This window comes from Lemur catta, chromosome 4 (genome assembly GCF_020740605.2).
Source record: "Lemur catta isolate mLemCat1 chromosome 4, mLemCat1.pri, whole genome shotgun sequence".
In the NCBI taxonomy this organism is placed as follows: domain Eukaryota; kingdom Metazoa; phylum Chordata; class Mammalia; order Primates; family Lemuridae; genus Lemur; species Lemur catta.
The window spans coordinates 27,325,252-27,347,412 of NC_059131.1; the positions used below are offsets into that span (position 1 = coordinate 27,325,252).

The 22,161-nt window shown below is 38.2% G+C and overlaps 1 protein-coding gene across 3 annotated transcripts in view; it reads right to left on the reverse strand.

Annotated features, from left to right (window-relative positions):
• The window catches only part of PRKD3 (protein kinase D3), a 64,094-nt gene extending 59,845 nt beyond the window's left edge, over positions 1–4,249 (reverse strand). For 2 of the 3 annotated variants that reach the window (XM_045549414.1, XM_045549412.1), the window contains exon 1: positions 4,153–4,249. The gene's annotated coding sequence lies outside the window, so the exon portion shown is untranslated. Of the gene's footprint in view, positions 1–3,689; positions 3,867–4,152 lie in introns of those variants that run through there. The other variant, XM_045549413.1, reaches the window with a different exon arrangement.
• Positions 4,250–22,161: the final 17,912 nt, after the last annotated feature.

The following is a 22,161-nucleotide window of genomic DNA, read 5'->3' on the forward strand; positions in this document are numbered from 1 at the left end:
CTAGTTTCCCTGACTCCAAAGCCCATGTCCTTTCTATTTTATTCCACATCCAAAAATCTAACAACAGGTTGTCTCATGAGGTAATTAGCTCTATAACATATCTGACTGAGTAGATATTTATCACAATAAAGTAGTAAAATATCTACGAATAACACTTTATGCCAGTTAACTACTTCAAAATACAAGACACCACTGTGTTATACAATAATTTATTTTAACGGCTGTCTTCACAGTTAATTTCCACTTTATTATACCTAGTAATATTAGCCAAATAACAGCAACTGTCTAATACAATTGACTAATTTACCACAACTAATGTTAACTATTTATAATATATAATTTCGTATAAAAATTATTTTCAGCATGAACATAAATAGAAGAAACTAAGGAGCTATTAGCTTCTGCCCACTCATCCCATCTGTTTTCCCTCTCCTTGTTTTGTCTGTAGACCCCCTGATTTGCTCTGTAAGATGCAACACAATGTATGGTACAAAATATTAAGACTAAATATTAAAAGAAATTTAATAACTCTAACTTACAAGAACCTTGAATGTTGCTTAATTTTGTCTTTATGCTTCAATTAGAAAACTGAAATAGTACATCTTATTAATTTATAAATTATATATTGATTGTATATGTTTCTAACAGCTATGAGATACTCAATCATGTCTAATTGGCAAGAATATGTTTAGATGGAACATCTCAAATATTCTTTTGCAGAGTTATCTGTCACACATTCCATTCAAACAAGTTTACATAATCTGTCGTCAATGTTGAATGGAATCAAAAGACAGGATATCTAAGGCATCTTGAGCCTAGTCTGCCCTATTGTTACAGACAAGGTGAAGTAAAAGCCCTGGACATTACAGGACTTACTTGAGGGTTACTTCACATAGTATCACAAGTTGATCTATCTTCCTCTCCTCCTCTCTCCTTCCCCCATGCACACATCATCTCAGATTTTAACAGTCTCTAATCAGGAGAAACTCTAACAGCAGCATTTTCATTTAATAAATATTTATTGAGTACTTATTATTTACTAGACTGCTACGAGGGACGCTGGAGTTAAACAGCAGTAACCAAAACAGACATGCCACTACTCTTTCCAGAACTCACAGTGTGATGTGGGACACAGGCATGAAACATTCTCATGAATAGCTAGGTAATTATAAACTACAAAAAGTGATATGACAGAGTATACTACCGGGACCCAAATTCAGCTGGGATTTCAGGGAAGGATCCTTTATAGAAATGATATTTAAGCTGAGACCTTTGGATAAGTAGGAGTTAGGGAAGCAGAGAGGGAGGCTAGAGGATTCCAGGAAGGCAAAACACATCTAGTTATTAAATACTTCAAAAGGAAGCTCATTATTTAGTGTAGCCAGCATTCTTTTTGTACGGTACTCAATAAAGGCTAAGTGAAGAGATAAAATGCTTTTCCTATTTAGAATAACATAGTATTTACCATGATTCTCTACTAGTAAAGAGTTTTCCAGCTCAATTTAGTTTTGTGTGCTAGAAATGCTGATGAAGTGGAGGATTGTGTTCCTCCCTTGATATGTACAAGTATTTTTTTAGTATGTAAAAAAGCATGTAGCCTTTTTCAGTGCAGTACTAACCACTGTCCTGAAGTCAATGTCCATATTTTACCTTGATACAGGTTTGACTTTGCTTAATTTGTTGCTTTTATATTGTATATAGTGTAAAAAAAAATCTCAAATATCTTGTTGGTTTTAAAAAAATACATATTTTGTACCAATCCCTACATCTATTTTTTCAAAAACATGACTATTACCTCAGATTAATATGCCTTCCTTCCTAAGAGCTCAGCATTTGGCTAAACTGTTTCCTCTAAAATTCTGCTGTTCTGTACCAGTGATATTTAAATCTCCGGCCTTCCACTGTCAAGAGAGTAGTGACAGGGAACACCATGTCTGCTCTCTGCTCAGGCACTGAAAAGTTTATCCAGTAATAAGATTACAGCCTGCCAATCTGGCAATGTAATCTGAATCTGTGTTGAGCTTGATAGAGCTTCCATCTCTGCACCAGGACTATCTAAGAAATCTGATTGGCTAATGGCCAATGAGCAATTTCTCACATATTGCCACTATCAACTAACCACACAAGTGGAGGAAACTTTTTTCCTATATTGAAATTAAAATCAAAACATCTCCAAAATGCATTATCTCAAGTTTTTCTTGACATGACTACTCCAAAGAGGCACACAAATATAACAAGTTCAATATGAATTACATAATCAGAGAGACTCAAAGTACAATCAGCATAGGATATTGTGAATCATAAGCAGTATCATTATTAAATCAAATTAAAACTAGTACTAGCAAATAATTTCCCCATATATAAAATTCTGTACAAGTAGTTTCTTTTAAAAATAAACAATTCCACTATGGTAGTATTTTCATCAACTTTAGAATGTCTTTTTAAAAATGAGAACAAAACATCCCCTAAGAAAAGTACATTTAAGCCACCATCTATGCATTTTTCTCCTGTATTAAGTGTTTTCAATTCTTACATAATTTTTAAAATTTAATATCCAAAAGATTTGTTAAGTTTTTTTTTTTTTGCGTGACAGTGTTTAAATTAAAAAAATCCACTACCGCAAATTTCTACTTTAAAGAGGTCATCTGATGAAACTGAAAGCTTATAAAATCTGTATAACTAAAAGACTCACCACTGCCTGGAATGCTTAAAAAACTAGTTTTAAGATATAAACTAGTCAACATTCTTGAATCTGAGTCGTCCTGAAATGTGAAATGCCATATACTAAATTATGGAACCTAATTGGATGGAAACTGGCTTGTCAAATAGGAATACTCCAAGTTAATGTGATCAGACCCACTGAAGCATTTATATTGCCCACTGAAGCAAAGCCCACAGTCATGTTCTGTGACATGTTTTAAATACTACTTTTACTAAAAGTTGCAACTTATTTTTGGCTGAATTTCCACGCTTGAGCTCAACCCATATTCTAAACAGGGGAGGAGGAAAGGGTTCCTTTATAGAGTAAAAGTGGCCAAAATCTCAGTCGGGGAACTTTATGGAAGCCTTCTGCAGCAAATCCACAGGTATTCCGCGCCCTCATTACATTAGAACTTTATAAGTAAGCTTGATCTAAGCAAAATCAAAATCTGTAAAAATATAACAACTGCTAGCATTTAAGCATGAAGAAAAAGCAGTTTGAGAGTAATAAAATAACATTTTCTAGAGTACGAATTAAGTCATTTTATAAGTTTTTGTTTTATTTGTGGCTACAGCTCCTAAAGGCTGTGTCGTACAAAGTAGTAGTTGAGGGTGTAACTTATCCTTCCTAATCAAAGACGACACTGATAGTCTGATTTCCTGTAGGGATGGGTGTGGTTGAAGAGACAGTTACGTCCATGCCATCAATCTGTGTGTGGAAAAGTCTGCAGGTCGCTGGATTTATATTCGTGCTTGCAGACAAGGCCTATGCCTCTGACTGCGATGACTTGAAATAAAATATCCAACAGGCAATCGAGTAGTATGTGATTATTTTCATTGCTCACAGAAACCGTCGCACTCCTGTGTTTCATCTTAAAACCCCCCCGGGAGTGAGAACAACTCAGAGCAATGCAGCAACTTGCAAATCTAGACGCAGTCAGGGAATTGGGGTGGGGGTGGCTTACGTCCTCCAAACATCATTTACTCACCCCTTTGAGACGGGTACAACGTAAAGTGATGAAAAGAAACGAAAACGTTCACCCCAAATTCGGCACTGGGAGTGCCGCGGGTCTGGCGTCGGGAACTAGTTTGGAGGACCCAGGACCAGCTCGTCGCCAAGGGGCCGGGCGCGGTGGTCGCCAGCGGAGCGCGAATCCAAGTTGGCCTCGGCGCGGACGCCGGAACTTGGCCCCATCTGGCGGCCGCGCCGGCGCCCCGCGCCCCCTCGGCCGCCCGCCGCGCGCCGCCCCAACTTCCCGCCCGGCGCGGCGGCCGCCGCCCAGCCCCGCGCGGAGTCCGAGTCCCGCCGCCTCCGCGGGCGCCGCCGCGTGCGGGCGGGTGGGGGCAGGGCCGCCGCCGCCTCAGCCCGACGGGCTGCGAGAACAAAGCGGCGGCGGTGGCAGCGCGAACTTTTTCGGTGTCTGCTCCGCGCTCCCTGAGGCGACTACTTACAGTGGCGGGCTCGGCCCGTCGCGAGAAACTCCGCGCCCGCCAGTGCCTGGGTCCCGGACGAGGCGCCAGCGAGGCTTCACGCGCCTCGCAGGATCCCGCCCGCCACTGGCGCCCCTTCCTCCCTCGCTCCCTCCCCGTCCCGTCCCGAGGCCGAGGGCGGGGGGCGGGGGCGCGCGGCCGGCGCGAGGCCTGCCGGGAGCTGTAGTCCCCGGCGGCCCCGGCCCGGAGGCGGCGGTGCGGGCAGGTCGGTGGCTCCTCCGCTCAGCGAAGGGGCCGCGAGAGCTCTGGGCGCACCGGGGTTCGCCGCTCAACCCCCGAGGTGCAGGCGTCTCCGTGAGCGCGGGGCAGCGGGGCGTGCGCGTGGCAGGGGCGCCGCCGGAGGCGTGACCGTGGATTTGTATCAGTTACTCGCAGTACTTGATACCCACTCTTGCTACTGAACTGCTTCTTTCTCTTTTGCTGTGCGCCCTGATGGAGGCGATGGCGACAAGGGGCAAGAGGTGACAGATTGAACGGGGGACTTGTAAGGTGTCCAGAGCTGAGAGCAGTTGCCACCCCGAGATAGCGGCTCGCTCCTCACGTTTCCCTCCCTCCCGCGTGCCCTCGGCGTGGCCGCCTGGCCCCGCAGCCCCGCGCATTCGGCTCCCGCACGGATCCGTGCAGAGCCCCTCACCTACAGCACAGTAAACGGGAGTGGTTTTCCAGGCGTTTTGTGTTTCCTCCTTGTCCATCTTTAAACTCGAATGTGAACCCTACCACCAAAGTGAAGTGCAGTCAAGAATCACCAAACGTAGGCTTTCACACGCGTGAAGCACAACGTATTTCCACTTGTTTTGTTCCAAAACAAAGTGTGACACTGTGGAGCGAGCGGGGCGAGGGCGGGAGTCGGTGTAAGGACCGAGAGGGAAAATGCACGGTGCGTTGAATTATGTGTGTCTTACGGGAGAGAAAAGCCTGAGTAGCTGACAGCCATTGTCACAGAACCGACATAGTTCTTCGTATGTCAACGTCTTATCCCAAAAATATTTAAGTAAACTATATTGAAACAGTAGGAGGTGCTACAGTTAAGAGGGCAGTTTTTGAGAATAGAAAGAAGGAAAACTTAAGTGGGCCCCTGTTTCTGATACCAAGCCTTCAATCTTAGTGGATGTCCTTGGGTTTAAAATTAAGAAATGGGAACATTAAAGTAATATTAAAGATGGGGTAAGTAAAATTGTGTATAAACCTGATCTACTCTGAAGCTATTTTTTAAAAAAAGGCATTTCTGAAACATGCTCAGAAATTGGAAGCTGCTGAAATATCTTACATTTAGTAGTATCTATCTAATTCAATTTAATTATATTTTTGTACTTAAAGTCTTATTTTACCATTCTTTTACTTTAAAATGGAAAGTAGATGGACTCAAATTTACCTTCTTTTTAAAGAATTCTCTTGCCTAACTTTGCCTTTTTTTTTTTTCACTTCCCAGCAGACGTTTTAGTCCAGCCCCCAAATGTCCCCTCTCAGCAAGATTCCCAGGACCTCATTGGAGCAGTTTACAGCCAGTCCCATCTCACTATTGACTTCCATTTTCTGTTGTGGTCCTTAAAGAGACAGAAGTTACTCTTCCTAGAAGTAACTTTTCCAAAAGAATCAAACTGCTGTATGTTTCTGTGTACTTGCGTGACCAAAAAATATTACATATGTATAATGTATATATTTCATTTCATTTCCACTGTTCTGCTTCTCTTTTTAAAAATAAAATTGTCTCCTACACTGTAGCTGAATTTTTCAACAACACATTTAAGCGTAGAACTGTTTGTACCTGTCCTTCTTTCTTACTATGAACTACGGTTTCCTCAAGATGTTCCATTCCTGTTCTAAGAGCATTACAGAGATAAGTCTGGATTTAATAAGTAAGTGTATTATCATGCAAAATGTTTTATCCTTGAGAGAAAATATAGTCTGAATGATTGAGATGGAAAGGATTTTTCTTCTCGGTGGTGTTTTATGAAAACAGGAGCTTACGATATTTCTCTTCTGTGGCTGCAGTTGCAAATCTTGTTTCACATTAATGGCCCCCCTTGTACTTAATGACACACAGCATAGCCATTCGCAGGTGTTGTTTAATACAAGCAAAGAGTGTCAACACTGTTGTGACTTGAGATAGCAGAACTACCTAATTGAGAAGCCTAAACTTGGAAAAAAATGATTTGCTAAGCCCCAGCTAGAGGAAATACTCATTTTAAAATTTCAGCTGGGTTTAATTTATAGCATGTGGTTACTGCAAAATTATTTTCTGTTATGTGCTTTCTTCCATGACCCCAAAACATAGCTGAAAAATTAAGAAAGCGTTTGGGTGTCAATATAGAGTTAGTAAAATAATTATGGGAGAAAATACTTTAGGATCTCTTTATCAGCAGAGACCAACTTGAAATAGCCTTCAGAATGTCCTTCCTCAGTTTCCACTGCCATCATCCTAGTCCATGTCTCATATCTGGATTATTGAAGCAGACTTTTAGTTGGTCTCCTTCTAGGCTAGCTCAAATGGTTACATCTTTGGAATTGTCTTTTCTGATTTTCAGCCTGTCAGTAAGTGTTCTGTGCTCTGATTAACCTTAATAGATAATTCTCATGTCACTTTTAACATTTTATTGTGGGTTGAGTCTGATCCTCCTGGGCTACCCATCTGCCCTTCTCCCTCCTGAACTTGTGGAAGACCATGTCTTATGTTACTTAATCATCACTTAGCACAGTGCTCAATAAATTTTGGTTAAGTCAGTGAATTTTTCTAATATTTTAATAGCTTGATTACAGTAGTTAGCCTAGTGGTACTAAAACATCACATGATAGACTCTGTGATTGTTCCCTACTGCCTACCTCACCAGATCCAAATACTTTTGCTTGTAAATAAAAGACTAACAATATCTATCATTTATTGAACACCAGCTCTAGGCCAGGCACATTCATCCATTTTTATGTAGCTTGCTCTGTTTATTCCCATAACTCCTCATTTTTTTAAAATTTGCACTTATACTTAGCCTTATATAATTTCACATTTAATTATGTATACTATTTTGTAAATATTTATAGTATATAAGCAAAAAGAGGTATGGTAAAAATGGTTTGACTAAGAAGAAGATAAGGAAAGTCTGACAACTGAAGGGAGAAGTTACTGCATATGCTTCACCTAAGATTTCATATGGTGTTCTTAAAAGTGAATATTCAGATACTTTGCAATAAAAAAACCAATTACCTTGCCCACCCCCAGTAATTCCTGTTTATCTTTGTGGTTGCAAAATAAGTTTCTCCAGGAAAGAGGAGGTAATGCATAAATGTGTTCATGGATTTTAAAATAGAATTAACATTAAATTCTTTTGGGTTATAGAATCTTTCTTTTATTCTGGATTTCATTTAATTGACTATTTTTTTTTTACAAGCTCTCTTTTAAAATACTGTACACTGGTTATAATATATTTAAAAAGCCAACCGAGAAAGAGAACAAAGGTCCTACAAACCTGAACAGGGAGCTAGTATTAAAATTATAGTCTGGCTGCGGTGGCTCACACCTATAATCCTAGCACTGTGGGAGGCCGAGGCAGGAGGATTGCTTGAGCTCAGAAGTTTGAGGCCAGCCTTAGCAAGAACAAGACCCTGTTTCTACCAAAAATAGGAAAAATTAGCCAGGTATGTTGGCACACACCTATAGTCCCAGTGACTCACAAGGCTGAGCCAGGAGGATCACTTCAGCCCATGAGTTTGAGGTTGCACTGAGCTATGATGACGCCTCTGCACTTTAGCCAGGGCAACAGGGCAAGACTGTGTTCTCCAAAAAAAAAATGTATAATAATTATCATACCAGGACTGACCAAAATAGAGGAGTTGGGGCTCCTTCCCTCACAGCCTGGAAACTACACCAGTCCAGAGAAGCCAATTAGAAGACAGAGTACAGTCTGGGCTCTGCCATTTAGTAGTTTTAAGCTACTTAATCTCACTAAGAATCAATTTCCTTACATGTAAGATGAGGGAAAATAATTACTTAACCTCATTGGGTTGTTGTGATAATTAATTGAAAAAAAATGCATGTAATGCACCATACACTTAATGTAATCTGCCTTGGTATGCATCAGGATTTTACCATTTAACAAGCTGTGTGACTATGGACAAATTAACTTCTGTGTGCTTCAGTCTCTTCATAGTTAACTGGGATGGTAGTAGTTCTTACTCCTTGAATTTTATAAGGATTAAATGAGATAATACATGGGAAGCACTTTTTAAAACGCCTACCACACAGAAAGTGCTCAATGAATGTTAACTGTTAATTATTCATGTTAAAACGTTAGAGCTTTTTATATCTCCCTATCTGCTTTCCTTTGACAGCACAGAGAAAGAAAAGATGCTAAGCTTGATTCTGTGGAGGGAAATTTTAAAAGATAACAAAAAGCTGAAAAGGAACAGAAATTCCTATGGCCATGGAATGAATTCCTTTTTACTTCATCAAAGGAAGATCTTGCTGCACAGATCCTCCACTGATCAGAAGCTGTCACTGCAACATTTTCTATACTAAAGACTTGAAGTGTACCAGTGCAGGATAAAATCACTAAATAATTTTGTTTGTTGGTTTTATTTTTAATATAGTTAGTCAGACTATAATGACCTGAACATTTTACTACAATTTGTACTCTGATCATGACATCTCACATTTCAAAACCTTAAGATCTCCAGAAGGAATTCTGATGGTATAACCCTAGGCTTTAAACTGTCTCCTTAAATATTCTTTAAATGATGATGCCTAATTAGCTGAAGGCTAATTGATTTTAATTTTGCTTGTTTATCCTTTTTCCTAGAGTCCCCTTGAGACTTTATAGTCTCTGATGTATTGATTCACTAAACATGTTTGAGAGGCTACTATGTACAAGGCATTTGATAGGATCTATAGGTAAAACAACTCCTGTTCTCAGGAGTCCAAAGTTTATTAGCTAAGATATGCTGAAAATCTCTAATATAGAGAAGAGAGTAAAAAAAAAATAAGTAGGACACATTATTCAACCTCTCTATATCCATCCGTCCCCCTGCTGCTTCCCTGCCTCTAGTAACCATCATTCTACTCTTTATGTCTATGAGATCTCGTGGAATGTTCTCTTCTTAAATCCACCTTCACTCTGCCAGTATATTGATAGTTCTATTTTAAAATGCAGAATTGATCATATGATTCCCTGAGCCTCAAAATCCCTCAAGAGCTAACCCATGCTTTCAGTGTGCAAAATTTTTACAATGATATATAATGTGACCCACTCAATGTGCCCCCTCCTACTTTCTCTTATTGCTCCCTCCATTCTCCACATATCTAACACCTCTAATGGTGGTGGACTGCTGAAAGTTCCCCAATGTTCTTTGGCTCGTGTGATACCTGTCTACCCTCTTCTACCTGGTAAGCACTTCCAAGATTCATTCAGTTCAGGCTTCTCCTCCATGAGGCCTTTCCTGTCCACTCCAGGTCATATTGGAATAATTATTCCTTTCCTTGTGTTCCAGAGATATTCCTCCATGGCACTTGTGATACTTTATTATACAACTATCTGTCTTACTAAACTGCAAGCTTCTTGAGAGCAGGGGCCATATCTAATTCATCCCTATATTTCTTGCAGAGAACCATACATAGTATTATTGCTCCACTGACATGGTTGAGTACTAGAGATTTGGGAGTCATTGCATAGGATGGAGAATGAAACTGTAGGAAGGGATGAAATTGCCCTGTGGGAAGTCCAGGAGCAAGAGTTATATTTATTGCTATCCTACTGTGCTGGAGGGAGTGGGATTTTAGGTTTGACCTCAGAGGCTCTATGCTTTCCACTAATCATATAAAGACTGAAGAGGGTTCATTCTATTTAGAAATTATAAATGAATAACTTGTTAACTCTGGTGAGAGAGCTGTCAGGAGGAGATTTAGGGCCAAAATCAGACTGCAGTGAATTGAGGAGGTAAATTGTAGATGAGAAGAGGACATAGAGAGTACACCAGTGGTTCTCAGATTTGCAGGTATCAAGGACAAATACAATTATAAAAAACTGGAGACTAACCAAGTTGCCAACTTCTTGTTTTACCAACTAGGAACATTAAAGCAAAGTGAGACGTCAACATCATTAATCATTAAGGAAATGCAAATCAAAACCACAGTGAGATATCACCTCACACCCATCAGCATGGCTACTATTAATATTTAAGAAAACACAGAATATAATGTGTGTTGGCAAGAATGTGGGGAAATTGAAACCCTTATGCATTGTTGGTAGGAAGGTAAAATGGTGCAGCTGCTATTGAAAACAGTATAGAAGTTCCTCAAAAAATTAAAAATGGAATTACCATATGATCCAGCAATTCTTCTGAGTATATATCCAAAAGAATTGAAAGCAGGGTTTTGAAGAGATATTTGCACATAAATGTTCATGGCAACATTTTTCAGAATAGCCAAAAGATGGAAGCAACCCCAAGTGTCCATTTACAGATGAATGGATAAGCAAAATGTGGTATATACATGAAATAGAATATTATTTAGCCTTAAAAAGGAAGAAAATTCTGACACATGCTACACCATGGGTGAACTTTGAGGACATTACATTAAGTGAAATAAGCCAATCACAAAAAGACAAATACTGTATGACTCCACTTATATGAGGCATGTACTTGGAGTAGTCAAATGATAGAGACGGAAAGTAGAATGGTGGTTGCCAGAGGCTGAAGGGAAGAGGGAATGGAGAGTTATGGTTTAATGGGTGGTTTCAGTTTTGCAAGATGAGAATAATTCTGGAGATGGATAGTGGTGGTGGTTGTGCAACCATGTGAATGTATTCAGTGAACTGAATATTTAATGTTAAGATGGCAAATTTTATGTTGTGCATATTTTACCACAATTAAACAACAGTAAAACAAGACAACAAAAAAACAAATCCAAGAACCTACAACCTACTATTATGTTAATTTTTTAAAAAGTAACATCAAATATAAAGGAAGAATATAAGATTAAAAATCAGCCTTTTGAGTAAATATAATTGCCTTATTAACAACAAAACATATTTTTCTTAATGTTCTTTTGCAACAGACTAAATAGGCATAGTCATGGACAGACATTACTATAGAATTGGCATTTGGGAAGTAACGGTGTAGATTACATTAAAAAATGGAATTGAAGGGAAAAAAAGCAATAATTAGACAAGGTATCAGGGTCAAGGGACCATCATCATCTGCTTGTCCTTATTGGGTAGGCTGCACATTATGTACTATAATTAGTCCAGTAGTTCTCTGTATTTCTGGCAGGCACTAGCTTGAATAATCATAAGATATTTGTTTACAGCCAGGTATGGTGGTTTGTGCCTGTAATACTGGAGGATCAGTTGAGACCAGGAGTTTGAGACCAGCCTGGGCAACAAAGCGAGACCCTGAGACCCTGTCTCCATAAAAAGTAAAATAAATAAATATATATATATATATATGTGTATACACACACACACACACATGTATCAGGGCATGGTGGCACACACCTGCAGTCCTAGCTACTTGGGAGGCTGAGGTAGGGTGATAGCTTGAGCCCAGGAGTTCAAGGTTGCAGTGATGCAATGAGTTGTGATCATGCCTCTGCAGCCACTGCACTCCAACCTGAGCAACAGAGTGTGATCCTGTCTTTAAGGAAAAAAAAATATATATTTTTTTTAATGTCTGAAAACAAAATGTTTTTAGAGAGATGAGATCTCACTCTGTTGCCTAGGCTGGAGTGCAGTGGCTACAGTGGCATGATCACAGCCCACTGCAATCTTGAACTCCTGGGCTGAAGTGATTCTCCTGCCTGAGCCTCCCAAGTAGCTAGGACTGCTGGCAAACACCACCACACCCAGCTAATTTTTAAAAAATTTTTTATAGAGATAGGGTCTCACTGTGTTGCCCAGGCTGGTCTCAAACCCCTGGCCTCAAGCAATCCTCCCACCTAGGCCTCCCAAAGTGCTGGGATTACAGCCATGAGCCACTGCACCTGGCCCAGATATTAAATATTTTATTGAGAACTTACAATACTAAACTGCCAGGTCCCTGCACTCATAAGGATTATATTAATTTTACCATAATTTTCTATGTATGTAAAGTATATGCTAAAGATATATGTGTGTGTGTCCTATAAAATAGTAGTCTGTAAGCTACTACATTATTTAATGCAGATAAACACATGTAATTGTAGCACACAGAGATGTGTATAATCAGGCTGTTGTCTATCTACTATATGATATTTCTCTCCTATTTTTAGTCTCTAAAAATCCTGAATAACAATATTTACTGCATCCTTCATCTATGGCTTAGTCCCGAATGTCGTTTGTTTCCTGTCTGAGCCATTAGCTTGTTCTGGAATTGATGATCATTTTTCTAATCTAAGAGTAGAATCAGAAGGAGACCATTTTGCCTTAGAGCAGAATGAAGATGCACAGTTCTCTTATGGTCCCTCCCTTTTGCTTATGAAATTTCCTCTCACCCCCCCGTCTAAAATTACTACTTTGCTTCTTCCTTATCTGTAATACAGATCTAACCCTGTCAGAAGGATTTTTGTGGAGGATTAGACAAAATATATCATGAAGGACAATTAATCAGTTTTGCTTTCTCACAGATCTCTAAATTCAAACTTTAGTGGTCCCCATAATATGAATGTGAGTTACTGAATGAGAACCATCATAAGGTCAAGGTTTGAACAGTGACAGAAGGGGATTAGTCTTACTAAAATTTTATGCTGAGTAATTTAAGCTCCTTTTTTAGGGAAATTTAGGTATTCTCTTGGCCTAGTGCTGATCATGAGCTCTGTTGAAATGCTTTTTCAAACATTAAAATTGAAGATGGATTTGTTCATCTAATTTATTATAATCTGAACAATGGAGTATGTAAACCACAGGGCTGAAAGGATTATTAATGACCACATCTGTACTGTCTTAGTATTACTAAAACATTCAAAATACTTTGCTAATATTTTCCTATATATAAATGGAACAAATAGTATAAATTTCATCCTAAATTTAAGTAATACCAAGGTATTTATAGGAACATACGTGGTTTAAAGGCAGAATTTGAGTTATGGTACTATGTTGCAACTTTCTATTATTATTATTAATAGCTATGTGTGGCATAGCCAACTTGTTTTTTTAATGACTGTTGCTATTTTTTGGTGAATTTGTATCATTTTTATTTCCTTTCTCAATGTCCTATTTTTGGACCCTGTGGAAAGGGATTTTAGGAGCTTTACTTCCCCTTTTGCTTGAGACTGCTGGGCCGTACCTGAATCTTGAAAACAAGCACTTTTTTGGTATGACTTGAACATTTCTCTTGGAATGATTATTCTTTCATGGAAAATCATAAAGGGACTAATTAACAGGCACAATTAATATTGCTCCAACATTACAAGATTGAGAGAAAAGTTGATAGCCTGATCAGTAGAAAAAACTCACAATTTCGTACTATTGTAATATGAATAAATAGGATATAACACCTTAGAAAATCCACAAATGACCTCAAAGCAAAAGACAACCAGGTGTCTCGGTGTTGATCTTATATTAATTTACATTTTGGTATTTAACTTTTTAAAAAAGATTCCCCTTTCCCTCTTCGAATAAATGTGGTAGTAGACCTGTGATTAAAGGAGAGAAAGCAGTGCAAAAATGAGTATTCTGTTTAAAACCTGGAAATGAAATAATTTCAGTGGTGTCTGATTTTACCTTCAATAAAAGCTTACTCCAACATATTGAAAGCTAGATTGTAACGGCTGCTTGCACTTTCTCCTTTGAAACTATAAAAGCCTGTAGGGTAAGTATACTGCCTACAGCTGAATCAACTTCCTCATATGGCCCTGGACAGATTATTTAACCTTGTATCTTAATTTTTTTGTCATTAACAATGAGGATAATAATATCCCTAATTATACTTATTTATAGAATCAGAAGGTCTTAAAAATGTATTATTGACACACCTAACATCCCTGATCCTATTTTTAACTTATGCCATAAAACTTTAGCTAGTAACTCTGAACGAAAACAAGTTCTTGAGCTAATAGCTTTTTGTCTTTCATGTATTTGATACTATCATTAACATACTGTAGAAATGGGTGCTTTGTCACCTTATTTGATCTGACAAGATGCAAAAAATTTTTTTTTTAAAAGAATTTTTTAAAGAAAAAGTCAATATGTATGCATCTGTAAATATGCATACATATACTATATGTATGATTGTAACTTCACATCATAGTCCGTTTTGGTATTGTATTCAGTGAGCTATGAAGAGTGAAATTTCTCTTTGGTTCTTTATCTTTGATTCTCTTTGCTATTGTCTCCTTAAGTGTATTGAAATTCCTTACTAGAGATTCATTTCTTTGGATCTTGAACACTCTGGCTTTCAGAGAAAAATTGGTAAAAAGCGTGACAAAATTTGTAAAGAGATGAAAGGATTTTCATTTAAGGGGCAAAATTAGTGTTGGTGAAAGGAATCAGGGTGTGTAGGGACTGTTTTTCTCACCTTCTTTGAGAGGAGAAAGAACATTATTCAAAAGGGCTGGGAAGGGAGAGGGCCAGAAAACCAGAGAGAAGGAGCCTTTTTCTAACTTTTATTTTCACCTTGACCTGACCTTTGATCTCAAGAAAGGAGTTGGGAAGAGTTACAGGAAATCTGCATTCCTGAGATTTCTAAGGAAAAGCAAAATTCTGACTCTGGACTACAGAAGCTAACATTCTAATTTTTCACTCTGTTTTTGAAAGTAGTGGTGGACAGATTCAGACAGGGATATAACAAAAGACAGAGTGCTTCAGAATGAAGCTTGTGCAGGGGCAAAAAAGTAGGGGGAAACATTGGGGGTTTTGAATTTAAGCTGCCCACTTCATAATTTTTCTGGGGCTGGCCCATTTTCCCAATCTTTTTTTTTTTTTTTTGCTGTTTCCCCCAGAGCTTTACAAAATAATTACTATGCAACATCATTACTAATGTTACCATTAATCTGATTACATGATTTTTGTGAATCTGTTTCTCAAATTGTAAGGCTTAATGCAGTGATTTTCAGCCCTGGCTGCACATTAGAATTACCTGGGGAGCTTTCAGGCAGTCTGATGCTCAGACCACGCACTAGCCTAAACACATTTGAATATCTGGGGGTGGAACCCCAGACATCACCATTTCTTTAAAAAGCTTTCTAGATTATTTTAATGTGTACCTACAGTTAGAGCCATTGGCTTAACATGTTATCTTTCTCAGGGAGAATAGTTTTACTACAGTGGTCTCAAATGTTTTCGTCTCAGTACCCCTTGCATTAGCGACAATTATTGAGGACCACAAGTGGCTTTTATTTATGTGGATTGTGTCTAGCGATATATTTATTATATTGAAAATTAAAGCAGGCATTTTATAAATATTTAATTATGAATTTATTTAAAAATAATAAAATACATGATTAACACTTTTTTATGAAAAAATAACTATATTTTCTAAAATAAAAAGAATTTAGTGAGAAGATTGGCATTGTTCAATTTTTAAAAAATGTCTTTAAGGTTTGACTTCTTAGAAGACAATTCAATTTCTTTATTTGCTCATGGATTCCATCTGTCATGATAGATTATTTTGGCTGAAGTATATGAACAAAATTTGACTCCACACATACATGCAGTTGGAAAAGGAAGGAATATTTTAATAGCCATTTCAGATAAATGTGTATAATCTTCATTATTAAATCAAAACACCACAAATGGTAGTGTCATAAAAGTTAGTTGCAATTTGGAATCTGAAACTATATAAATGGACTTTTTTACTCTATTACATTAAACTGCACTGGTCTCTCTTATGCTTTGAATAGATCTTTTCTGTGTGATTTTGTAAAATGGTGAATTGAGCATTTGGAAAATATTGCTTCACTGAGTTCTGCAGATATTCCAAATGTTGAACATTTCATTATATATAATAAATAATCACAGTTGTTAAAATCACCAATTTTGTCAGAAAAGTTGTTACACATCAGGAAACTGTCAAACTTACGGTAGCAGATACAAGTTTTCCAAAATTCCAGTTTTCACTTGAAAGATCCAACTTTATCATTGGCAACAAATACTGTCAGTTATTTTCCTTGAAGTCATAGACATGGTATTCATTTTCAGAGAAATGTCTGCCAAATGTCCAAGTCTTAATAACCATAATTTATCAGCCATTTTTCTTTCAATTAAAATGGAATTACATGAAAAAAGCAGATAGTTCACCAAACATCTAAAATAACAATGCAAGTGCTTTTCCTTGAGACAACAGTTGTCCTTTGGTTTGCAGCCAAAGTGTTTTATCTGTTCCTTCCATTTTGTCATGCAGAATATAAAAAAGCAGCATACTCTCAAATTATGCTTCCAGTCACTATGGGACTGGATTTATCTTCCCATCTTAAAAAAATATATTTTATAAAAATAATGTCTCAAATATTGGAAAACAGGCATCACAGGAGAAGAATGAAAAAAGAGAAAGAAATGAGATGAGCCTGATGTTTTCTCCAGATCACTTGAAAACATGCCTTGAGAGAGTCTTCAGGATGGCTAGAATTTTGTAGGACAGAGTACGGGAGGAGAGAGAGCTTCATGCAAGGAGAGTTTCAGGGATCAGCAAATACCTCTCCACGGCCCCTCAGCTGAGTACTGGTCAGCATGCATGTGAGGACACTACTCAAGGGTGGGGAAAGAACTGCCAAGAATGAGCGGGCATAACGAGCCCTGCAGTGCAGATAGGGTCAGGAATATTTCAAGTTTCCACCAGTCAGTGTGGAAAAAACTCAAAATACAAGGGACAAATAGCAGAATACTTAGGCAAGTATTGCCTCAGTAGTGGATCAAATTAGCCCTGGATTACAGGCGGCTCTGCCACAGCTTAAAAAATTATAAGCAAATCTTCAAAGGATCAAACTGTTTCCAACTCAACTGTGTCCCAGAACAAAAATCAAGAATATGTAAAGACATACAAAATTGCCCAGCACCCAAAAAGACAAAATTCACTGTACATGGTATCTATTAAAAAATTATTAGGCATACAAAGAATCAGAAACATACAACCTATAATAAGGAGAAAAACCAATTAGTAGGAACAAACACAAACATGATGCAGATGATAAATGAGCAAATGGAAATGGATATTAAAATAGTTGCTGTAACTCTATTCCATATGCTTAAGAAGGTAGAGGAAAGGATGAACATGCAGGGAGAGACATGATGGTATAAAGAAGACCTAAATCAAACATCTAAAGATGGAAAAAAGCAATGTCTGAGATGAAAAGTACATAGATGGGATTAACAGCAGATTAAACATTGCAAAAAAAAAAAAAGTTTAGTGAACTTGAAGACATAGAAATAGAAATTAGGCTGGGTCCAAGTGCAGTGGTGTTTACAACTAATTGATCACAACCAGTTACAGATTTGTTTGTTCCTTCTTCACTCCTACTGCTTCACTTGACCAGTCTTAAAAAAAAAAAAAAAAGAAAAGAAAAGAAAAGAAATAGAAATTATACAAATGAAGGAGACCAAAAAAAGACAGAAAAAAATAAACAGAGTACTGGTGAAGTATGGGAAAACTTCAAACAACTTAATATACGTGTAATTGGAGTCCCCAGAGGAGCTCAAGGAAGAAAGAGGGAAAATAAAAATATTTGAAGAAATAATGGCTAAAATGTTTTCCAAATTTGATAAAATTTACAATCATCTACCTTTCTTTCTCTCTCTCTCTCTCTCTCCCTCCCTCTCTCTCTCTCCCTCCCTCTCTCTCTCTCTCTCTCTTCTTCCTTCCTTCCCTCCTTCCTTCTTTCACTGGGTCTTCCTCTGTCACCTAGGCTGGAGTGCAGTGTAGCTCCAGCTACATCATAGCTCACTGTAGCGTCGAACTCCTGGTCTCAAGCAATCCTCCTGTCCTGGCCACTCAGGTAGCTAGGACTACAGGCCCATGCCACCATACCTGGCTAATTTTTTTCATTTTTGTAGAGACGAGGTCTCCCTATGTTGCCCAGGCTGGTCTCGAACTCCTGGCTGAGCTCAAGCAATCCACCCACGTCACTGGTACTACAGGCATGAGCCACTATGTCCCGAATTTCTTAAAATCTGTGATTAAAGAGAAAATCTTAAGAGCAGATTGAGAAAAAAATTCACATTACATGCAAAGGACCAAAGATAAGAATGAGAGCAGAATTGTCAGAAACAAAGCAAGCAAGAAGACATTGCAGCAACATCGATAAAGTACTAAAAGAAAAAAATCCATCATCATAGAATTCTATACTCTGAGAAAATAGCTTTCAAAAATTAAGACAAAATAAATATTTTTCCAGCATACAGAAACAGAAAGAATTAATTACTACCATCCCTACATTATAAGAAGTGTTAAAGGACATACTTCAGGAAAATGACACTGGATAAACAAACATATGTATCTATACAGAGGAAGGAAGAATATCACAAATGGTAATTGTGTGGGTAAATGACAAAGACTTTAAAAACCTCATCTTAATCATCTCTTTGAAAGGAAATTGTTTAATGCAAAGATAATAACAATGTATTGTGGGGATTATAACATATTTAGAAATAAAATATCTAACAACATTGGCACAAAGACCAAAAGAAGAGAAATTGAAGAATACTATTGTGAGGTTCTTATACTATACATTAAATGATTCTTGAAAGCAAACAGTGATGCATTAAAAATGTACACTACAAATCCTAAAGCAACCACTAAAGAAAAAAAAAAAAAACAACCCCCCCAAAACAAAAACAGAAAACAGAGGTACAGCTGAAAAGCTAATAAAGCTGATAAAATAATACAAAATAATCAAGATTATCAGAAAAAGTGGTAAAAATGAACAAAAAAATAGATGGAACACATAAAAACAAATATCAGAGTAGTACATTTAAATTTAACCATATCAATACATTACATTAAATATAGGTAATCTAAATACCTCATTTAAAAGCAAGAGATTGTCCAATTAGATAAAAAATAAGACCTAACTGTATGTTCCTCCCATTTTATACATAAATAAGAAAATAACTTAAAAGAAAATGGATAGAAAAAATATACCATACTAACAATAATTAAAAGAAAGTTGGAGTGACTATTAATATTAGAAAAAAGTAGATTTCAGAGCAAAGAATATCACAAAGTACAAAGAGTCATTTCATTATGACAAAGGGATCAATTAGTAAAAAGGACATTGCAATCCTAAATGTTTATGCACTTAACAAGAAAACTTAGAAGTTGATGACATAAAAATTAATAGAACTTGAAAAAAGAAGTAGGAAAATCCACAATTACAGTTAGATATTTCTACACTACTCTCTCAGTAATCAGTAGAACAAGCAGACAAAAAAATCAGTTATTATATGGAAGATTTGGGCAACACTATCAACTACCTTGATTTGATTGACATTTATAGAACACTCTATCTGATAACAACAGAATACACATTCTTTGTAAGTGCACAAGGAACATTAACCAAGATGGATCATATTCTGGGCTATAAAATAATTCTCAATAAATATGATTTATCTTAGGCAGTGGAGGGATGGATTATAAAGGGACAGGAGGAAACTTTGGGGTGGTGAATGTGTTCATTCTCTTGATTATGGTGGTTTCATGGGTGTATACATATTGTAAAGGGAAATGAAAATCTCAGGACCACACCCTTCAACTCCTTATGCAAAAGGGAAGGTTAAACTTGGAGGCTGAATCATGCAACACCCACTTCCAAACAAATAGCTGTTACTAGTATTATGCATTAGGCAGGTCTCCAGGAAAAGGCAAGAGGCCTCTCTCATCTACAATGACTGCTCTCACAGATCATTCATAAAGAAATTCCTTGCTGGCCTGCTCCTGCTGTAGGAGACCTCCTGACAGACAGCCCCTAGTAGTCAGCTCTTTTGGCTGTAGAGCAGCTTGCAGGAAATCACTCCATTGAGGTGTGAAGATAAAGCCCCAGCCATTTTGGCCCACCATGGGACAACTCTGACAGGCTATTTCAGCTTCAAGGCTCCCTATGGGATTGGGTGCAGCTATTGGGCCCACTTTGCTGCTAACTTCTACCTCTGCTCTGTCCTGTTCCTCCTTCTTCCTCCCACGGGGGTTTGTCCCGAGGGCACTCCCTAATGCACATCCTGCATGCTAAACTGTCTTGTGGTCTGCTTCCTGTAGATACCAAACTGCAACAGCATCTTATTGGCTTAAATATAACCAAGACTAGAGAACCCTAGGGAATAGAAAATCATCATCAGATTCTGTGTTAACATTTTAACGTAAGTGTTTCCATATTTCTTATTTTGAATTGCTTATATTTAGCATGATATCTTTCACATTTTGTCTCATGTAGGTTTGCTATTTCTACTTCCCCTTTTATATAGGAAACATAATGTGAAAAGATATAAAGGTATTAGGGTAAGAAAACCAAATAGTTTCATTATTACCTAGCCATCCAGGAAACCCAGTATTTCAAGGTTGTCCTAGGCAGCAAGAGAGGAAATATATTGGGAAATGTGAAGGCGGTTTTGTTCTGAATATCAAACCAATCAATATAAAGTTCTTAAGTGGTCTGATTATCTGAACTGTCCATGGATGTAATAAAGAAGCTATTTAATTTTAAGTCTGGAGATTTAAATTTTCACTCAGAACTCTGAGACATGAATAGGGTTAGCAATTTTGAACATCAGAAAAGAAGATACTTCCATCCTGTCTTCCCCTGTAGCTCCAGAGGAGGGCAAAACAGTGTATTCCCAGGGAAGCCCTCTCCCTTTTTACAAAACTCACTCTTACAGCCCAGCCTAGGAAAGTGTTAATAGAATGGGTGGGCCTTCTGTCAGGCTTCCTTACCTTCAAACGTTTGCTCTCTGGGAAATAGTTCTATGTCAGTGTCCTTGTTCTGATTTTTTTGGTAACTATATATTACCGGGAGATGACTCAGGGCAGGCCAAGCCCCGATCCTCACTGTGGAGGAACAAGAGGATGGTGAAGTAATTGTCCTGACCGTTTAGACCAGAAATTTATTGACAAAATTGAAATGCTTCCCCCCCCCCAGGATTATCTGGATAACAATGACCTTTGATGTTACAAAGTTATTAAAATTGTTTTGGGCTATTCCTTTTGGGGGCACGCATTGGAGAAGGTGACTGCCTTCAGAGCCACTGTGAATATTTTAGATTTCATTTATTTCAGATAATTACTTCAACCATACTTTGTTTTTGTTTTTTGAGACCCGGGAAGAGTGCAGTGACGTCATCATAGCTCACTGCAACTTCAAACTCCTGGGCTCAAGCGATTCTCCTGCTTCAGCCTCCCAAGTAGCTGGGACTATAGGCTCACACCACCACACCTGGCTAATTTTTCTTTTAGTAGAGACGGGGTCTTGCTCTGGCTCAGGCTTATCTCAAAGCAATCCTGAACTAAAGCAATCCTCCCACCTCGGCCTCCCAGAGTGCTGGGATTACAGGCGTGAGCCACCGCGCCCGGCCCTCAACCATACTTCTTAATCTGGGAGCATGATGATCTGCCTTCTAAGGAGGCTAATTTGGGAGTATGATGGTCTGTCTACCCTGAAGCAAGGCAACTATTTGTGAGAAAAAAGAGAAAAGATCAAGATGCGCTGTTACAGAGGAAATACTTTTTCTTGAGAGTTCCAGTCCAGACCTTCTTTAGAGGGTCTCAGTATCCTCATCTGTAAAATGGGATTAATGGGTTATATGAGGGAACATCGGAAAAGCGCATAGGAAAAGTGCCCGGTACAGTGTTCAGCAAATGTTGAGTCCCTGTTCCCCTGTTCTTTAGGAGCTGTGGGAAACACTTCGTTCGTAAGTCCCTGGGAGCTGATGAATCCTTCCTCCCCTTTCTATTCCCTGCTTTGGCATTGGAGATCGTATTGTAAAAAGGCTCTTCCATGTCCCTTCCTTCCTTTCATCCTCTCCAAGATAAGGAAGTGGCCGTCTTTGCTGGCTTGGATTCGGAAGCTTGTGTCACCCAGGGCCTCCCGCCCCG